At 43.1% G+C, this 17588-nt stretch overlaps 1 pseudogene; it reads right to left on the bottom strand.

The window, feature by feature from the left end:
- Nucleotides 1–1974: 1974 nt before the first annotated feature.
- Nucleotides 1975–2048, bottom strand: LOC115861395 (small nucleolar RNA U3; annotated as a pseudogene).
- Between the last annotated feature and the right edge of the window lie 15540 nt (nucleotides 2049–17588).

Genomic DNA, 17588 nt, shown 5'->3' with positions numbered 1-17588 from the left:
GTTATGGCAACTGAAATTGTCAAGTCCTGTGTATGACAATTATTTAAATCTTAGTACAACAACAACAAAACCCCCAAAACAAAACATAACAGAAAAATCTTAGTACAGTTGACCCTTGAACAACATGGGTTTGAACTGCACAAGTCCACTTATATGTGGATTTTTTTCCCACTGCATAAATATATACAGTAGTACAGGATGAGCAATTGGTTGAATCCAGATGCAGAACCACAGAGGGCCAAGGGCTGACTATAAAGTTATTGGAGGATTTTTCACTGGGCAGTTGGGTGCCCCTAACCCCAGTGTTGTTCAAGGGTCAACTGTAAATAGAAATGATCTAATTTCCTCCCTTCCTCTCTGTTCCTGTCCCTCCCTCCTTTCTTCTTCTTTGTCTCCCCATCCAATCCATCATCCATGCTGCCCCCCAAAGTTCTCTCTCCAAAAGGCAGATTTGGTTGTTACTCCAAAACTGTAAGATAATAAACTTGTGTTGTTTCAAGTCACTAAGTTTATGGTAATTTGTTACAGCAGCAACTGGAAATTAATAGTGGGGGTGGGCATAGACAGCAGTATTAAGTAGAGTGGTCAGGGTTGGCCTCATTAAAGTAAAAATTGAGCAAAATCTTGAAGGAAGTGAAGGAGCTGGCTAATGGTCTGCCTGGGGGAAGAGCATTTCAGGTAAAAGGAACAGAATGAAGGCCCTAAGAGGGAACTGTCTGGTGTGTCTGAGGCTTAGGAAGGAGGCCAGTGGAGCAGAGAGAGTGAGGGAGGGAGAAGTGGGGGAAGAGGCCAGAGAGTTGACAAGCTGGGGTCCATGCAGATCATGTGAGCCCTTGGAGGTCATTGCCAGGATTTGGCTTTTACTCTGACTGATATGGAAATCAGGAAAGAGTTCTGAGCAGAGAGGTGAGACAATCTGTCTCCTGATTTAAAAGGACCCTCTGGCTGCTCTGAGTTGAGAAGACTCCAGGAAGATTTGGGTAGAAGCAGGGAGACCAAGCTATAGCAACATGTGGGTGGGAGATGACAGTGGCTCTGACCAGGGTCATAGCAGTGGTGACAAGTGGTCAGATCCTGAATACGTTTTGATCATCAACGGGATTTCCTGACAGACTGGATATGGGGTGTCAAGGTTGAGTTTTATTTTTGTGGAATCCTTTTTTTTAAAATAACTTCAATATTCTCCTTTTATTAAAATGAGAATATTTTATTTTTATTATCAGAATACCTTAGATAGCTATAATTAATGTACTACACTGTAGTTCATTCTAACTTCTTTATATACATAGAACAGTGAGACTCTTACCCAAGGTTGTAGCTCACCTCTACTTCCTCACAGACTTTTTTTTTTTTAAACATCTTTATTGGAGTATAATTGCTTTACAATGGTGTGTTAGTTTCTGCTTTATAACAATCTGAATAAGTTATACATATACATATATCCCCATATCTCTTCCCTCTTGCATCTCCCTCCCTCCCACCCTCCCTATCCCACCCCTCTAGGTGGTCACAAAACACCAAGCTGATCTCCCTGTGCTATGCGGCTGCTTCCCACTAGCTATCTATTTTACATTTGGTAGTGTATATATGTCCCTGCCACTCTCTCACTTTGTCCCAGCTTACCCTTCCCCCTCCCCATGTCCTCAAGTCCACTCTCTAGTGGACAGGTCTTTATTCCTGTCTTGCCCCTAGGTTCTTCATGACCATTTTTTTTTTTTTTTTAGATTCCATATATATGTGTTAGCATACGGTATTTGTTTTTCTCTCTCTGACTTACTTCACTCTGTAGGACAGACTCTAGGTCCATCCACCTCACTACAAATAATTCTATTTCATTTCTTTTCATGGCTGAGTAATATTCCATTGTATATATGTGCCACATCTTCTTTATCCATTCATCTGTCAATGGACACTTAGGTTGCTTCCATGTCCTGGCTATTGTAAACAGAGCTGCAATGAACATTGTGGTACATGACTCTTTTTGAGTTATGGTTTCTGAAACTTCTCTAGTAACAAACTATAGAAATGATCCCTGAAAGTATAGTCTTTATTTTTGTGGAATTCTTAAATGATTTTTAAAAATAATGCTGCCTTTCCCAATCCTACCAAGAATGGGAAGCTAGATTAAAGAAATCTCAAGTCAGACCAGTCCCTCTTTGACTATACAGCCCTTATAACACCCCAACCATACAATCAGGTTTTTGTTACTAAGAATTAGGAGGGACCCCTGCAGTTGGTGCCTGTTGTTGTTGTTTTTCATCTATTAATCAAACTTACTTTATCATTCTTTAAAAAATTTTTATTTTATTGAAGTATAGTTGATATACAACATTGTTAATTTCTGCTGTACAACAAAGTGATTTGGTTATACATATATATATACATTCTTTTTCATATTCTTTTCCATTATGCTTTATCACAGGATAATGAGTATAGTTCCCTGTGCTATACAGTAGGACCTTGTTGTTTATCCATTCTCTATGTAATAGTTTGCTTCTGCTTATCCCAAACTCCTACTCCATCCTTCCCCCACTCCCACACCCCCTTGGCAACTACAGTCTGTTTTCTATTTCTGGGAGTCTGTTTCTGTTTCGCAGATAAGTTCATGTGTGTCATATTTTAGATTCCACATCTTTATCATTCTTGATAGTCTTGTATACATGCAGTTTTGGGAATTCTTTGAACAGCTTGTAACATCTTATTGGTTCCCTCATTAATTAATTTTTCCCTAATCAGTTTTGATAAATGAGGAAATAAAATTATGTTGTTTGCATACTTTATCCAAGATTGGAGTCATATTGGCGACATCAAATCAATGCTTGAGCAAATGTGAAATTAGAGCTTTTTTAGCCTGCAACATTCTGGGTGTTGTTATTAAAGAAGATTCCGTTTTATTTATTTATTTGTTTATTTATTTTTTCAAACAGTGAAGAGAGTTAACCGAATTTTGGCTGCATTTATTGATACATAGTGTTTATTTTTATTTATTTTTAAAATATTTATTTATTTATTTTTGCCTGCGTTGGACTTCGTTGCTGTGCGCAGGCTTTCTCTAGTTGCGGTGAACAGGGCTACTCTTCCTTGCGGTGTGCGGGCTTCTCATTGCGGTGGCTTCTCTTGTTGAGAACACAGGCTCTAGGCACGCAGGCTTCAGTAGTTGTGGCACGTGGGCTCAGCAGTTGTGGCACATGGGCTTAGTTGCTCTGCGGCATGTGGAATCTTCCCTGACCAGGGCTGGAACCTGTGTCCACTGCATTGGCAGGCGGATTCATAAGCACTGCGCCACTAGGGAAGTCCCTTACCGTACTTCTATCAAAGAACTTTATTTAAGTCTCTCCTCTTCTGAACATCCATAGATTTTACTCTCACAGACCATATCTATTGTGACATCAGGCAGAGAGGTCACAAAATCCCTGTAACATCAATTTCATTGTCCAAAACCCAGAAAAATACATACTATTTGAGCATCATGGGAATATCACAGTACAGTCCCAAGATGATTTCAGCACACATTTATATATATATATATATATATATATATATATATATATGTATATATATTTATTTATTTATTTTGGCTGCACCAGGTGTTAGTTGCGGCACGTGAGATCTTCGTTGCCACGTGCAGGATCTTCGTTGTGGCATGCGAACTCTTAGCTGCGGCATGTGAGATCTAGTTCCTTGACCAGCGATCGAACCCAGGCCCCCTGTATTGGGAGCACGGAGTCTTAGCCGCTGGACCACGAGGGAAGTCCCTCAGCCCACTTTTTTAAAGCATGTTTAGTACAATATTTTAGTAGAACTGAGATGTTTGGAGGGTCCCTTGGAGGTTTGTAATAAGAGAATGTGACCCATATCTCTCAGGTTATTCAACCTAATTACTAAATGATTAATGATTCAAGTTCTTTCTCTACCTCTGGGTATATAGGTGATTTTGAACATGGCAGATCCTTAGGGTAGAGGGTGAAGAGTGGAGACTGAAACTTTTGTCTTTGCCGTAAACGAGCCTGCCAGACAGATGACCTGGGGAAGGCCATTTAGTCTCTTTGAGCTACAGTTTCTCATTTGGGATCAGAGTTAAATATCACTAAGGGGCTTCCCTGGTGGCGTAGTGTTTAAGAATCTTCCTGCCAACGCAGGGGACACAGGTTCGAGCCCTGGTCTGGGAAGATCCCACATGCTGCGGAGCAACTAGGCCCGTGCGCCACAGCTACTGAGCCTGCGCTCTAGAGCCCGCGAGCCACAACTACTGAAGCCCGCATGCCATAACTACCGAAGCCTAGGTTTGTAGAGCCTGTGCTCCACAACAAGAGAAGCCATCGAACTGAGAAGCCCTCGCACTGCAACGAAGAGCAGTCCCCGCTCGCCGTGACTAGAGAAAGCCTGTGCACAGCAAGGAAGACCCAACGCAGCCAATAAATAAATATAAATAAATAAATATCACTAAGGTTCTTTCCAACGTAGAGAGAGTAGTATTTTCTACCCAAAGACCTGGATTTTAGTTTTTAGGCTTTGCCATTTATTAGCTGTGTGATCTTGGGCAAATTACAAAACATCTTTGAACCTCTGACTTCTCACCTGAAAAATGGGGATAATCATAATTTGCAAGTTGTTCCAAGCACCAAATAAACTGATATATGGGGTAATACTGTCTAATAAACCATAAAGGAACACTAATGCAGAGGTATCAATTTTTATTTTTAAGAGTAGCTGGTCATAAAGGAAAACAAAATAAAACACAGTTTTGAGTTGTGTTCTTGGTTTCTTCAGAATTTGCAAAAACAGAAAAATTGTAAATGTGCTTACTGGGCCTTTATAGCAACAAGCTCTTAGTTTGAAATACAGTATTAATGGCTTATAATATATAGACCGGTGCCCTCTGGGTGCCCTCTGGGAATGCTTGGTCGTGGTGAAGAGAGCCTATCAGCTCTGATATGGAGGTGCATGGAGCCCAGCATCAGGGAGCGGCTGGATTATAGATCTCCAGCAGAACACAAAACACAGCACATCAGGTGGCCATGAAACACTTTGATTCTTGGGACCTTTTTTTTTTTAAAATTTATTTATTTAATTTGTTTTTGGCTGCATTGGGTCTTCGTTGCTGCACGGGCTTTCTCTATTGGCGACGAGCGGGGGCTACTCTTCGTTGCGGTGCGTGGGCTTCTAATTGCGGTGGCTTGTTGCGGAGCACGGGCTCTAGGCACGCGGGCTTCATTAGTTGTGGCACGTGGGCTCAGTAGTTGTGGTGTGCGGGCTCTAGAGCACAGGGTCAGTAGTTGTGGCACACGGGCTTAGTTGCTTCCACAGCATGTGGGATCTTCCCGGACCAGGGCTCGAACCCATGTCCCCTGCATTGGCAGGCGGATCCTTAACCAGAGTGCCACCAGGGTAGTCCATGTGGCCTATCTTTAAAGCCAGCAATGGTGGTCGAGTTTTTCTCCTGATGCCATCCCTCTGGTTCTGCCTCTCTCTTCTGCATTTAAAGGATCCTTGTAATCACACCTGGCCCACCTAGATAAGATTTTCCACCAAAGTAATCTTCTTTTAAGGTCAGCTGATTAGCAACCTTAATTCCATCTGCACCCTTAATTCGCCCTTCCTGTGTAACATAACATAGTTACATGGGGACTAGGACATGGATGTCTTGGGTGGGGGGCATTATTTTGCCTCCCACAGTGATGATTTTGTCATTGTGCTAACAAGACCAAGTGCTGAGCTCAGCACTGGGAAATTAAGCATGAATAACTCGTGCTCCCTAATCTCCATTCATTCATGGGGAGAACACCTCACCTAGGTTTGGCAAATCAGAGTGGGCTTCCAGGAGGAGGTGATGTCAAAGCTGACAAGCGTCAGATGAGCAGGAGCAGAAGCAAGGCCAGTTGAGAGTAGGGGTTTAAGCAGAATGTTCCGAGCAGAGGGGAATAACACACTCCAGAAGCTCCCTGAAGAGAGAGCATGGGGGATTTGGGGGGCAGAAGAGATTCAGGAGGGCTAGACAGCAGGTAAAATGGAGAGGGGAAAACAGTGATGTTGCGAGGTAGGACAGAGCAAGGACCGTTAAGGAGTCTGGACTTTATCCCAAAGGCAAGGTATTTAAATGGGGGAGCAACACGATCAGATTCATGGGGTAGAGGCATCACTCGGGCTGCTGTGTAGAGAAGGCACTGACAGGAGCGGACAGCTCAGTGGGAGAACTGGAGAGGCCCAGGGGAAAGGCCGCAGAAATGGAGAGGAAGGATGGATGGATGTAGGAGACGCTGAGGGGACAGAATCATCAGGGGTGGTGAATGGAGTTAAAGGGAATGCCTGGGTTTCTGTTTGGGCAACAGGTGCTTCTGTTTGTGCTTTTCACAGAGACAGAAATGCAGAAATAGGGTCACATTGCGGCGGCGGGGGTGGGGGTGGGGGTGGGGCGGTGGTTGTAATAAGATGCTTTTAGGAAGCGTTAAATTTGGGATGCTTGTGGCCATCCTAATGTGGATTCTAGTAGGCACATCAGTATGGAAGTCAGAGACCCAGAAGAGTCTAGGATGAAGATGCCTATTTTGGTGTGATCATCAACTAGATGAAAGCCATGGGAGGGGATGGTTTCACCCAGGAAGAGGGTGCAGAGTGAAAGTCAAGAAGTCACAGGATAAGGAGCACAAACATTGGAGGGGCTGGAAGGGCAGACTCAGCCTCCTATAACTGGAGGGGCCAGCTTCCTTTCCCTTCCTTCCTTCTCCTTTTCTTCCCTTGTTTGCTTTCTTCCTCACTCCCTTCTTTGCTTCCTTCCCCTTCCTCCTTTTCATTATTCCATTCTAATTCAGTCCAAAATTAGGCTTGACGAGCCCAAATGAGGTGGTCATGGTGGCCTGTGTGAGGACAGCAAAGAAATGGGGTGGCAGGGACAGCCCACCGGGGTCAACTAATTGGCGACATAGAGAGGATCGAGCACATGGAGACGGATTCTGAATATATATTGAGATACTGGGAGCCAAGTTGCTCACTGTTGGAGAAGAGAGGAAGAAATATGGTGGAAAGGGGAAACGAGAATGGGCCCTGTGTTGCTGGCTTGGGATTGCAACTGTTGGTATAAATTCATGCTTTATAATGTAGAAAGATATACCTATAAAGAGAGATATAAAAGTGTATGTGGGGGGGTATACATATATTTATTTCCTGTTCCATCCACTGAAAGAACCTGGGAGCTGTGACTCCTGATAGCACATGAAACCAAGGCTCCTTGAAAAATGACTAATTTCAGTCAAGGCTTGGGAATGTATAAGATGGACCTGGAAAATTTTGCTGTGGAAGAAGTGTTCAAATAATGATGGGAACGTGTCAAAAGACACAGAAGGTGATTTGAAGGCTCTCACTTGCCAAATCTGAGATAATTGGACCACAAAAGTAAATAAGGGTAATAATTGATTAAAACCAATTGAAAAAATACAGAAATTCATGAGTCTACACGGATCTAAAAAAATGAACAAATAAATGGGGAAGGGAAACTCTTCTTCATATAGTAGAATGTAAATCAACAAATGCAGAAAGAAACCAAGAGGGCCTAGAGATAGGAGAGAATTGAAGAAACATAATGGAAACCAGAAGAATGACATGTATGGAGGAGGGTGTGGTCAACAGTGGTGATTATTACTGAGGGGAAGAGCAAGGTAAATTCTAGAAAAGGTCTTATGGCTTTGGGCCCATGGAGGTTGTTGGTGAGAATCTATTGAGTGGGTTGAGGAGGGAATGGGGAGGGAGAAAGTGGACACACTGAGCACAGACAATTCCCTGAAGAAATTTCGCTATGAAGTGGAAGAAATAGAGGGGTAGCCGCAGGGAAACACACTGAGTTTAGGGAGGGCTTTTCGAAATGGAAGAAACTTGAGTAGTTTAAATGCTAATGAGAAGGAGCTAAAAAAAAAGGGACAGGTTAAAGATACAGGAAAGTGGGAAGAAAATTGGTGTGAGGTTCCAGAGAAGGCAGGAAGAGAGGAAACCCCCCAGATGGGGGATTAGCACTTTCTTTATAACATGAGGGAAGGAGGAAAGGCAGAATACAGGATAATATGTAGGTTTAGGGGCAAAAAGTTGAGAGAGTTTCTGTCTGATGGCTTCCAAGTTTTTGTGAAATAGGAGATGGGGTCACTGACGGCAAGTGAGGGGCAGATGAAGAGCATAGAGAAGCATCTGGAAAACATGGGAGATAAAAAGCTGGCACACATGCAAACAACTCCTTGGAAGTATCAGGGGTCCAGTGGAGGGTGGCAGTCATCAAGTTACAGTGGCCCCAACCTATGTGGTTATGGGGTCTTTGTCCTGTCCTTCTCAGACTGGCTCTGCAAACCTGAAAGGGCCGGCTTTCTTTTCCTTCCTTCCACCCTCCCTTTCTTCTTTCCTCCCTTCTTTCTTTGGCAGGTGGAAATGATGTATCATGTACCAGTTACCAATTGATGCCTCTTAGCTCCAAATCCACCCTTCATGGTCTGCTTTGCAAACGTGGAGATGCGTCCTTTTAAGCGTTTCCTTGTGAGCTGATGCAATATTAAGTATTGTCAGTAGAGGGCAATAGAGATCCATTGCAGGGACACAGGGCTTTTCTCTCTAGTTCAGGTGTACTATTCCCAGGCACCTGCGGTGCGCGTTGGTTAGCAGCACCTAACGGCCAGCAGCTTTCCGCAGCACACACCTTGGGTGATTTTATAATGGACTGCCTCCAGTGAGACATGTCTTCATTAACCGCTTAATCTAGCACCCCGAAAAGTAGATTTCCAGCAAGTTCCAGGAGGCGGATTTCTAGCACACCCCACCCACAACTCTACCATCCAATTACTCAGGACTGTGCCCGTCCCGCCTCCCCACCAATGTGGTCTGGATCTCAGCCCTGAGGGGCGGGGGGATCCTTCCTTAGGGATCATAGCTACTCTTTACATCTGCTATTCTTATATTCTTTAGAGTTCTCTTTACTTCTTGTTAGCCAGTCCTTAGTTCTTCTGATCCTGTGTTACAATAATTCTTTATTTGCTTAATTTTTGTGTGGTTTATGTCTCCTGATTGGATCCTGACAGATACAGGATTGGTACAAGCAGTGGTACCAGGTTTGGTCATGGCTTTGGCTTTGAGTACAGTGCTGAGCTCCTTGTCATTGGAAAATGGGATGCTGGTAATTTATCACATGAAGTGAGGTTGCAATTAATCAAACTATTGTTTATTGTGATGAAATGCCAACTGAAGCACATACCTTGGAGACTAAGTGGCTGCTGCACTTGACAGTTACAACAGTAATGATGACTTTGAAGACTGTGGTATGAGACGGATTCTTGTGAGTGTACTTAAGCACTTACAGAGAGAAGAACCACAAGCTCAAGTCTTTAACTCTCAGCTTAAGTCATGGTTTAAGAACCTGAGATTGCCATGATAGCCCTCTTATTCTTATACAAGCATCTCTTATTTCTTGTATCAACAGGGCTAATATTGTTGAAAATCAAACACAAATTTAAGTATGTGGGTTGTTGAATTACAGCAAGAGTTGAGCTCACAGTCTCACCACGTTTCTCATGTGAAAGTTAGGGCATAAATTGGTAAAGAATGGGATTCTAAAACTTGGAATGGGAACGTATGTTTGGATCCAGATGAAAGTGACGATTTCTCACGGAAGCTGAGAAGCCAAAGGGGTGGATTATCCAGTTATTAATTTATTGCTTCTCAGATCCAAGTCCATCCTTCATTGCCTGCTCTGCAAAAATAAAGATGGGTCCTTTAAATATGTTTTCTATGCCAGCTAGTATGATGTCCAGCTTTGTCAGCAGAGGTACTGAGGAGACATTGCAAGAGGAAGAAGTTTTCCTTCCTGCTTCTGATGTGCTCCTGTTGGCAGACTCCTGTGATGTGAGCAGCTTCTCCAGTACCCAGCTCTTGCTTCACAGGTAGCTTCCTTATCCTGGATGCTGTTTCCACTCAGTGATTCAGTTGACCCGAGAGTCAGTTGACATTTCAGTTTCCCCTGCTGTCCCATATGTTGACTACCAGGTCAAGTGGATTCTGTCTGCTAAATATTTCTCATCCCTCCTTCCCTCTGCCCCCCACCCCTACCCCCTCTCCATGCCCACTCCCACTGCTTCTGTTCAAGCCTTGCTTGCAGGGTTTGAGTAGCTCCTAGCCTACAGCCTCTGCCTGTATTTTCACCTCTATTAATTCACTCTCCACACTTCAGACAGAGTGATTTTACTAAAATAAGATCGGATCCTGTTGTTCCCTAGCTTAAGTTCTTCAGATGGGTTCCTGGTGCTTATAACAGTTGTCTCCAAACTTTGTTCCTACATCGCATCAGTGAAACGTTTTTGAGCATGCAACCACAGTCTGTGTACATTAAGTTATATATATATGTTCTGCTCTACTTAAAATTATGAATATGGGGGGAAGGATAAATTGGGAATTTGGGATTAACAGATAGACACTACTATATATGAAATAGATAAACAACAAGGACCTATTGTAGAGCACAGGGAACTGTATTCAATATCTTGGAATAACCTGTAATGGAAAGGAATCCAAAAGAGAGTATATATATATATATATATATATATATATATACACACACACACGGTTTTATATATATGTATATATATGACTAAATCGCTTTGCTATACACCTGAAACATTGTAAATCAACTATAATTCAATAAAAAATTTAAAAATACATTCCAGTGGGTAAAAATTATGAATATAATAAAATATATACAAAAAAGGAATGAAAATGTACAAAGTAAAAATAAATATGAATAGAAGTTCTGGTATTTTCTTTCCACACTCAATAGTTATTTTTGGAATCTCCTGGGGGAGTATTTGCCCATTTTGAATACCACTTATTAATTGGACAAATGAACTGCTTAGCTTGGCATACGAAGCCTACATGATATCTTTTATTTGACAATAAAACTTGGCTTAGGGACTTTCCTGGTGGTCCAGTGGTTAAGACTTCGCCTTCCAATTCAGCGGGTGTGGGTTCAATCCCTGGTCGGGGAGCTAAGAGCCCACATGCCTCAGGGCCAAAAAAACAAAACATAAAACAGAGGCAATATTGTAACAAATTCAGTAAAGACTTTAAAAATGGTCCACATCAAAACAAACAAAAACTTGGCTTAAAAACTGCCTCTCTAGGGGATATATGTATACGTATAGCTGATTCCCTTTGCTGTACAGTATGAACCAACACAATATTGTGAAGCAACTATATTCCAATAAAATTTTTTTAAAAAACCACCTCTCACCTGTGCTACCTTCTCTTACTTTTCCAGCTGAAGTTGGAGACTTCTGCCCAAGATCCTGTGGCCCCTTTTTTCATATTTTTACCATAGCATTTTCATTAGTGGCAACTCCAGAATCTCCACCTCAGAAGACATAGAGGCAGAAATCTGGTTGGGGTAGTTGGGTTTGGAGGGAGCTTCAGCTACCTGATTTGTCTTACTACTAAACACACACTTTTTGCTTAGACTGTAGGGACTTTTTGGCTGTGCCACCCAGGCCCACGGCAGTGAGAGTGCCAAGTCCTAACCACTGGACCACCAGGGAGCTCCCATTTAGGGACTTCTTTAGCGTGACTTTAGTGGAGGTGTTGAAGGTGATGAGGCTACTGAAGGACCCTGGCACCCAGCCCTTGGCACACCTGAGTTTGGTGCGAGGCTGTCAGGGTCTGTTTATAGGGGACTCAACAGGAGAAAAGAGCACCAAGGCACACATGTCTGGTTCAAGAGTGATGGGCCAGGATCAAGGGAAAGTGGTTCTGAGTTGCCTTCTCAGTCTGTTCCTCTCATCATCTTCCAGCCCACAGCCCAGAGAGAAATGCTGTTAGAGAGGCAGATGGGGCCAGAAGCTGCAGGGTCTCCCAGGCCATGGTGAGCCATTCAGGGTGTGTGGTGGGACCCCACTGTAGGATTTGGAGCCAGGGAATTATATGGCTTGATTCATGTTTTACATCCACTACTCTCTGTCTTGTGGAAACAAGATTGTAGAGGGACACGTGGAAGTAGGGTCAGATTTGTGTGGGTCCTGTGGCAGCGATGTGACCTCAAGTGGACCATGGCCCTGGTAGTCATTGCTACATGGGGCTCTCACGATGCTGGGAGACATGATTACGAGCATGCCACATCAGAGGAAGATCCAGTGGGGTAGCCTAGAACACGTGTCATACACACCCTGGGCAACTCAAGATTTTATGAGTAGGAGTTTCCAGAGAGCAAGCTGGGTAGGACCAAAACCATGACATTCTCTTACAACTATGATGGTGGACTCATTTTTCACCTCCAGGCTCGTGTTAGCATGGCCTGGGAAACGTGGGTGACACTTTTATTGCCATTTGCTTTTCATCTATCATTAAGAATTTTTGATCCATATAGTGTGACTATATATAAATGTTCATTACGAAAGAGATATTTGAATACCCAGAAATTGATAAGTTTCCTCAGCTTTTGAAACAACCCTTGTAACAAACACTAAAGAAGTACAAAGTATCATTGCTGATGAAAGTGGACAGAGGTGACGAGTCAATAGTACTTTGTACTTCAACCACCTTCCAGCAGAGCATCTCAAAGGGCTGGATATATATCTGAACATCACACCCTTTCACAGAGGTCAGGAGGCTCTGTGACGATGACTTCTCTTAAGACCTAAGTATGACCCTTGTCAGGGTGAAGTCACCAGTATTTCCCCAATCATAGAGTTATTGAATAACAGCTTTGTTCAGGATATGAGTATTGCATTTGGCTTGTCATAACAGTTTCCTGGCTTGGGCAGGTGGAGTATTGCAGAAGTGTGTGTGTGCGAACACTCACGTGCACACGGTGGGGGTGGAGGTGGTGGTTGAACTTGATAAAACCAGGAGGAGGCAACCTGCTAAGCGGAACATCGGCTTTGGCTTTGGGAAAAGTTCTGACTCTGCCCTTCCTAGCTGTGTGACTCAAGAAAATTAACAAATACCTGTGGGCCTCAGTTTCCTCTTTCGGAAAATGAAGATGATAATTCCTCCCTTGATGAGTTAGTTATATGTGGATTAGATGATACAATATGTGCAAAATATCTAATACATAACAGGGGTTGACTAAATATTTCCTGTAGCACATTCTTAATGACTGCTTAATTTAAGAATTTTTAGAACAACTATTGTTTTTGTAAAAATAATTTGAGATTATGTAAAATTCAAGTCATATACAAAAGCACGAAGAAGAAAGTAACAAATCATAAAATTTCCTACCACCAGGAAATATCTTTTTAACACTAGGTGATAATCATTTCATACCTCTTTCTGTGGTATGAAATAGGTAGTTTAATAGGTAGTTGGATACATGAATGGATGAAAAATAACTTTACATATTATGTATGTATTTTAGTTGAAATACAAATGTGAACTTTAATTTTCCTTGGGAGCTAATGAAAATAAGATGAAAGATTTTCTGAACTTCAGAGAAATGCTTATGTACAAGTGATATTTGTTTCTTTGAGATTCATTAAGGTTGTGAAAAAAGGATCATAAAAAATATATATATATTTTAAAGGGACACAGCACATTTATTTTATTTTTTTATTTATTTATTTTTGTTGCGATACGCGGGCTTCTCACTGTTGTGGCCTCTCCCGTTGCGGAGCACAGGCTCCGGACGCTCAGGCTCAGTGGCCATGGCTCACGGGCCCAGCCGCTCCGCGGCATATGGGATCTTCCCGGACCGGGACACGAACCCGCGTCCCCTGCGTTGGCAGGCGGACTCTCAACCACTGTGCCACCAGGGAAGCCCATGATGATTCTTTTTAAACTGCAGTGTCCGTTTTAGCTCATATTTATTTCCCAAATTGGTACATGTTTGAGAGTTTCTGCTTAAAGCTTTTATACTTGGGATGACATCATTTTGGATGGAATATTGTTGATTCATTTTTTTTTTCCAGCCCTTCCTTTGAGCTGGTAGAGGCTATGGAAAGTTCTGAGGTTAGCTGAAGTTTCTTCTCAGATGTAGGTCATGCTTTCCTGCCCGAAGTCCTGTGGAATCCTTTCTCTTTCCTTGAAGTTCAATAGCTTAGCCAGGATTTTCTCTGGGCCAGTCACTCTATTAATTTTTCAAGGTATTTGATGAGCCCTTCGACTGCTGATTACCTCCTTCTATATCTCTGCATACTTTTCCTGTTTCCTTTTTTAGATTCTCTGCCTCTGAGTCATCAATTACAACCAAGTGTTGGATTGTCTCTTTCTAATTTCCACAATTATGATTTTTTCCAGGTGCTTTTATCTATTTCTTTTCTCCTGTGAATTCACTATGATTATCTCAACCACATCCTTCGTTAATCTGATTTTTGATCATTTTGGTTCTCTTCCTTGTGTCTAATTGATTAGATTTTCATGGTGGTGTTTTGGTCCTCTCTTTGCTTCCTTTTTTTTTTTTTTTTTTTTTTTTGCCACTTGTGGGATCTTAGTTCCCCGACCAGGGGTCGAACCTGAGCCCTTGGCAGTGAGAGTGCAGAGTCCCAGCCACTGGACCACCAGGGAATTCCCTCTCTTTGCTTCCGTAGTTCTATAATTTCCCTTTTCATTTCATACTGGGGTGCTATTTTCTTGTCCTTGTGCTCTTATTTCCTGATTCATCTATAGTGCAAAGCACTTGTAGGGGCATTTTCTTCCAAACAGCGTTCTAAATCCTGCAGCATCTCTAGGACTGGTCCTTTTCCCTTCTCTGCCTACATCCTCTGGCTAGGTGATCTCTTCTATCCTATGATTGAATGCCATGTAGATGCTTATGACTGACAAAGTTATACCTTTAGCCCACACCTATCTCTTGAACTCAAATTAAAATTCAGCTGATTTCTTGACATCTCCACTTGCAAAGCTAACATGCATCTCAAAATCCAAATGTCCTATACGAATGTCTTGGTTTTCTTCTCCCACCTCCCAGTCACTCTTCCTCCCTCAATCATCTCCATTAGAGTAAATGGCACCAATATTCACCCTGTTCCTCAAGCAAAAGGCCTCACAGACATCCTTCTCCTCACACCCTATGTCCAGTCCCCGACCAAGCCCTATTATGTCTACCTCCCAAGTGTGCCCTAGCATTCTGCACCTCTTTCATCTCCACCCCATCGTTATTTCCTGCTTGGATATTCCACTGACTCCTAACTGGTCTCCCTTCTTCCACCGTTGCACCCCTATAATTTATTCTCCACTTAGGAACCAGGATGTGGTGGTTTAAAACGTGTTTGCAAATTCTTTGACGCATCTGTCATCAAGATGTGGAATCCAGTTCTCCTTCCCTTGAATATAGACTTAGTCACATGCTTCTAAGAGTAGAATACCCATGCCTTCAAGGCTAGATCGTAAAAGACGATATGGTTTCCACCTGCCGCTCTCTCCTGTGATGGTTGCTCTTGGGACCTGTTCCCCATTCCTTAATGGGGAAGAGGCCTAGGCCACGTGGAGAGGTTGCCTGTGGATGTTGCACTGGACAGCCCCAGCAGAGGTCCCAGCCAACAGCCCACTTTAACCACCAGATATCTGAGCAAGGAAACCCTGAGATGACTCCAGCCCAGCTGTTGTTTAAAGGCAACCACATAAGAGACCTTGATCAAGAACCACCTAGTTGAGTTTAGTCAGGCCCCAGAACTGTGAGAATGATAGTGAGTGTTGTGATTGTGATTTTACATCACTAAGCTTGGGGTGGTTTGTTACACAGCAATAGATAACTGATACACTGAGTGGCTTTCAAATATAAATGATATTATGTGACTCCCCTACTTGACAGCATTGAATGTTTTAGAATTGAGTTTATTTTTTTATTTTTTTGGCCACACCACACAGCTTGCAGGATCTTAGTTCCCGACCAGGGATTGAACCCAAGCCCTCAGCAGTGAAAGCGCAGAGTCCTAACCATTGGACTGCCAGGGAATTCCCTCGAATTGAGTTTAAAGTAAAATCAAAACAAAATCCTAGCATGATCTGGCCCCACCTTCCATCTATCTCTTCCCTCTTGCTCATTGTGCTCCAGCCCGGTAAGCACCAAGTGTTTCCTCATCTCAGGACCTTTGCACATGCTCTTCCCTGCATGAAATGGACTTCCCATACCTCTCACCATGGCTGGATCTTTCTCATCTTTCAGGCCTCAGCTCAAGCATCACCTCTGCAGAGGATTTCTCTCTCATTCTGTCTAAAGGAGGAACTCATCCTCCTTCTGGTCACACCACCCTGCTTAGTTCCCTCAGCGCAGATACCACACTCAAAAATTAGCTCATTATTTGTTTATTTAAAAAAATTGTATGTCCTTCCCCCCAAATTAGAACATAAGCTCCACATGGCAGGAGTCTCATCTTGTTCATTCTCAGAACCTAGTAATTGACACATAGGAGGCACACAATAAATGTCTTTAGAATGAACGCGTATCAAGGGAGGGAGATTTTGTGATTTACCTCCTTTATATGGAAATCCTAGCAAGCGTTGAAATTTTCCATTTGATGACATTTCCTAGTATTGAATCTGGACTAATTAAAAGAGAATAACCTTTTGTTGGTTGTCCTCACTTTTTTCTTTTACTCATTCATTCGTTCATTCACCAAGCACAAGATTCCTTCTCCCAGAAGGTGGAGGTAAACAAACAATAAGTATTAAAGGTACAATGTAATATCAGGATGTGATACATATATGAAGAAGAATGAAGCAGGGCAAGGGGATAGAGTGTGAGTATTTTAGGGGGACTGTTTTAGATGGAAAGACCTGTCTGAGGAGGTGACTGGAGCAAAGACCCAAATGAAGTGAGAAATGGAGCCGCAGGAAGATCTGAGAGTCCTCCTGCAAAGAGATGGATCAGCAGGTGCCACGACCCTGAGAAGGGTGTGTGCCTGGTGTGTTTGAGGAATAGCTGGGATGCCAGTATGGCCAAAGCAGGACAGAAGGGCAGGAGATGAGGTCACAGGGGTCACAGGGGCCAGTCAGGAAGGGTTTCTGAGACCCTAGTAAGATCTTTGGGCATTACTCTAAGAACTATGGGAGGCTGTTTGAAGGTTGTGAGCTTCAAAGTAACTGATCTTTGTTTAAAAGAACATTCCAGAAACTGGACAAGGAGGGGAGAGGGAGGAGGATAACTGGTGAGGAGCTCCTTTTCACTCCAGGCCAAGTTTTCAGCAGGGCCTCGGAGAAAACATGGCCCAGCCCCAGGTCCCCTCACCTTCAACCTCAGTGTCCGGGGAGGCCCAGTGGGTCCAGACTGTGGAGGCTTCTCGGGAAACTGCAGGCTCCTTGAAATCAACATGTTAATTCATTCCTTCGATACTGGTGACAATGGTCTGTCTCTCCTCAGACACCTGCTCCATCCAATTGCAAACAGAGTGGAGTGTCTCTTAGCTCAAGAGCATGTGTTGCTCAAACAGAAATCATTGTTACAGGCTGCCTCCCAGTTGGTGTGGCTTAGTTATGAGTCAAAACAGCCTTTCGGCAGCAGTGGGCTTCTAAAGAACAAAAGTTCCCCAATAGCTCTTTTCCCAAGTTTGAAAATGACACCCACACTTTGAGAGGGACAAAGACATAGGGAAGAGATTGGCCAAGAAACCAACCAGGCTTGCCTGGATCAACACAGTGTCCTT

The sequence above is a fragment of the Globicephala melas genome, chromosome 15, assembly GCF_963455315.2.
Source record: "Globicephala melas chromosome 15, mGloMel1.2, whole genome shotgun sequence".
Taxonomy (NCBI): domain Eukaryota; kingdom Metazoa; phylum Chordata; class Mammalia; order Artiodactyla; family Delphinidae; genus Globicephala; species Globicephala melas.
The sequence above is the reverse complement of the archived record's forward strand: the minus strand, read 5'-3'. Positions and strand labels throughout refer to the sequence as shown.